Consider the following 3,888-nt stretch of genomic DNA (forward strand, 5'->3'; position numbering starts at 1 on the left):
TCCCCTGCATCGGCAGGCGGACTCTCAACCACTGCGCCACCAGGGAAGCCCTGTTTATCTCTTTTATATATAGTAGTGTGTATCTGTTAATCTCAAACTCCTAATTTATCCTTCCCTTTCCACTTTGGTAACTGTAAGTTTGTTTTCTATGTCTGCAAGTCTGTTTCTGTTTTATAAATAAGTTCATTTGTACCATTGTTTTAGATTCCGCATATAAGAGACAACATAATAAAGACATCCAGGTGGCCAACAGGCACATGAAAAGATGCTCAACATCGCTAATTATTACAGAAATGCAAATCAAAACTATAATGAGGTATCACCTCACACTGCTCAGAATGGCCATCATTAAAAAGCCTACAAATAACAAATGCTGCAGAGGGTGTGGAGAAAAGGGAACCCTCCTGCACTGTTCGTGGGAGTGTAAATTTGTGCAGCCTCTATGGAGAGCATTATGAAAGTTCCTTAAAAAATTAAAAATAGAACTACCATATGATCCAGCAAACCCACTCTTGAGCACATATCTGGAAAAGACAAAAACTCTATTTCAAAAAGATACACGCACCCCAAGGTTCATAGCAGCACTATTTACAATAGCCAAGACATGGAAACCATCAAAGTGTCCATCAACGAATGAATGGATAAAGAAGATATGGTACATATATACAATGGAATATTACTGAAAATTTAACAATCAGATCTGGCGACCCAGTAATGAGCTGGATTCAGCATACCACGGTGGTGGAAACGAAACACTTCCCTGTCTGAGCCCTGCCCATTCTCCCCCTTCTCCATGTCCCCAAAGCAACAGCATGGTATGCATGCCAGCCTCACAGCCAGTCAGAACATGGCTGGTCTCCGGATCAGATTCTTTCCCCCAATTGGTTTCTTTGATATTTGGGTTCATGTAAGTAACTTACAGGACAGTGGTGAGGATTAGAGAAAATTCTTGTAAAGCCTGCACGTAGGAAGTACGCCACAAATGCCACTATTCCTATCTTCCCATTTTGAGTTTTTGACAAGTAAACTCACGCAGAGAGCCAGGATAGAGTCAGATTTGGACACAGGGCAGTCCCTCCAAGGATTTCAAACTAAATGGCCAATACTGTCTAGTTCAGGATGGTGTAGACAGGTGTGGTACTTCTGACCTTGTGTACATCCCTTGGAGAAAATTGGTGGGTGGGGGGAGTATCACAGGGAGTGAGACGTGAAATTGACATTTGCATCATAGTCACACAGAAATGAAAAATAATATTAAGTCTTGTTCTTTGTTTCCTGGGATTGCTGTAAGGAGGTATCACAAACTGGGTGGTTTACAGCAACAGAATTTATTCTCTTAGTTCTAGAGCCTGGAAGTCAGAAACCAAGGTGCCAGCAGGGACTCATTCTCTCTAAAGTCTCGGGGGGGTAGCTACTGCCTTGCCTCTCCCAGCTTCCCAAGGGACCCCAGGCATTCCTTGGTTGTGGCAGCAAAATTCCACCCTCTGCTTCCGTGTCCCATGGCATCTTCGCTTTCTGTGTGTCTCTCCCATCTTCATCTTACAAGGACACCATCATATTAGATTAGGGCCCCCTCATCTTAAGTTGACTGCATCTGCAAATACTCTACTTCCAAATATGGTCATATTCATAGGCACCCGTTTTTTTTCAGCATGTCTTTAGGAGGACACAATTCAACCCATAACAGTTCCTTTGTAAGATCTGGACACGATAGCATCCAATCCCTAGAGGGTATTCTCAGCCGTCTAGCTTCCTTTCCTCAACAAGTAGAAAAGCATTTTGTGTATTTATAAATTAAACTAATATATTGTCAAACTCTGTTGACAGCATTGGAGAACCTGGGCCTCTTCTCTAGGTCCATCAGCCAGACTGAATCTGGCAAAACGTAGTTGGCAGGTCTGTTCTCAGCAGGAGGACTGTTTTTTTTTTTTTCGGTACGTGGCCCTCTCACTGTTGCGGCTTCTCCCGTTGCGGAGCACAGGCTCCAGACGCGCAGGCTCAGCGGTCATGCCTCACGGGCCCAGCCGCTCCGCGGCATGTGGGATCTTCCTGGACCGGGGCACGAACCCGTGTCCCCTGCATCGGCAGGCGGACTCTCAACCACTGCACCACCAGGGAAGCCCAGCAGGAGGACTCTTGAGTGCACAGATACGAGAGGTCCCTGGTCACACAGAATTAGAGCTCAGTTCCAACATTCAGATGTGTAGAATATCTTTTCAACCTCCTTATTAATTTCTTCCCTCCCTTCTCTACCTCTGCTCTCCCACAAAATGGTCATTGTTCATTCATTCATTCATTCAACAAGTAAGGATTCAGTGTCCACCACTGAGGGGTCCTGTTGTGTAGTATTTCCAACCATGCCTGATTTGAATCCTGGCTCTACTTATGAGCTGTGTGACTTTGGGCAAGTTACTAAACCTTTCTGTGTCAGCTGTAAAAGAGGAAGAATAACAACACCCCCTTCCTTGAGTTGGCGGGAGGACGACACATAAAGCGCTTACCACAGTGCCCGGCACCTGCTGAAGCGCTGAACACACATTGGTCACCATGGTTACCATGAGCCTGGCCCTGGATCAGACCCTGGAGATACAGTGACAAAAAGACCAACAAGGCCCGGTTCAAGGAGCTACCACCCAATGTAGATACTCGCAAACATAACAATTCAGACAAACATAGCAATTTCAGATTTAAATCACTGTACTTTGTAAAATCTCATTTCTACAACTATTCCCTTGGGCCCCCCGAGTTTCTGATTTTGTGGCCAGATGTGTTGAGGGCATCTCAGCCAGACAAGACTCTCCAACCTTCCAATGCAGTCCAGTGAAGCGCTGCCGGCACCCACACGTGGGGGAGGTAGATGGAGGGGTAGGGGGTGGGCCCCTATCTATCCTCCCCAAAAAAGTCTTCCAATTTGGATGCTCTTGAAAGAAGAAAGAGCAAGAAGTAAAGAGATTGAGACAATTTTCCATGTTGGAGTTTCACCAATATAAGCCTGAAAGCAACCTTGATACACTGCACACTCTCCCGGAACATAAAGAAAAATGTACCACTCTATCAGGGTTCAGGTCCAGTGAGAAATATCCCAGCCTCAGTCTGATCATCAGTAGCTCTGGGAAATGGAGACTGGAGGCAACGGGACATGGGTCAGTGCGACCCCCTCTAGGATGGCCTGGGCTCCTTGTAGGGGTGGGGGAGGGGTGCTTTACTGGCATCAAGAGATTCTCGCTTGGCTCTTATAAGAAACTCTATTAGTTCCACGTGTATTTAACTACCTATATAGTTCTCTTCTACCTGTAATGAATCGATGGGTCAGTTCTTTTTTTAAAAAACATATAAAGCTAATAATTTTATTTATTATTTTTTAACTTTTTATTTTATAATGGAGTATAGACAATTAACAATGTTGTGATAGTTTCAGGTGCACAGCAAAGGGACTCACCCATACATATACATGTATCCATTCACCTCTATGGGTCAGTTCTGATTTTAAATATTCAAATATAAATTAAGCACAAAGAACTATATTCAATAGCTTGTAATAACCTGTGATGGAAAAAAATTGGAAAAATATATACATGTAAATGTATAACTGAATCTCTTTGCTGTACACATGAAACTAACACAATATTGTAAATCAACTATACTTCAATTAAAAAAATACTAAATTAAGAACTAGCTATAATTTATGGGTTTTAATTTATGGGTTTTGTTTTTGTTTATTTTTTTGCAGTACGTGGGCCTCTCACTGTTGTGGCCTCTCCCGCTGCGGAGCACAGGCTCCGGATGCGCAGGCTCAGAGGCCATGGCTCACGGGCCCAGCCGCTCCGCGGCACGTGGGATCCTCCCGGACCGGGGCACGAACCCGTGTCCCCTGCATCGACAGGCAGA

This window comes from Aethalodelphis obliquidens, unplaced genomic scaffold, assembly GCF_003676395.1.
Source record: "Aethalodelphis obliquidens isolate GAN/ISIS:26980383/991018 unplaced genomic scaffold, ASM367639v1 scaffold25, whole genome shotgun sequence".
NCBI lineage: Eukaryota > Metazoa > Chordata > Mammalia > Artiodactyla > Delphinidae > Aethalodelphis > Aethalodelphis obliquidens.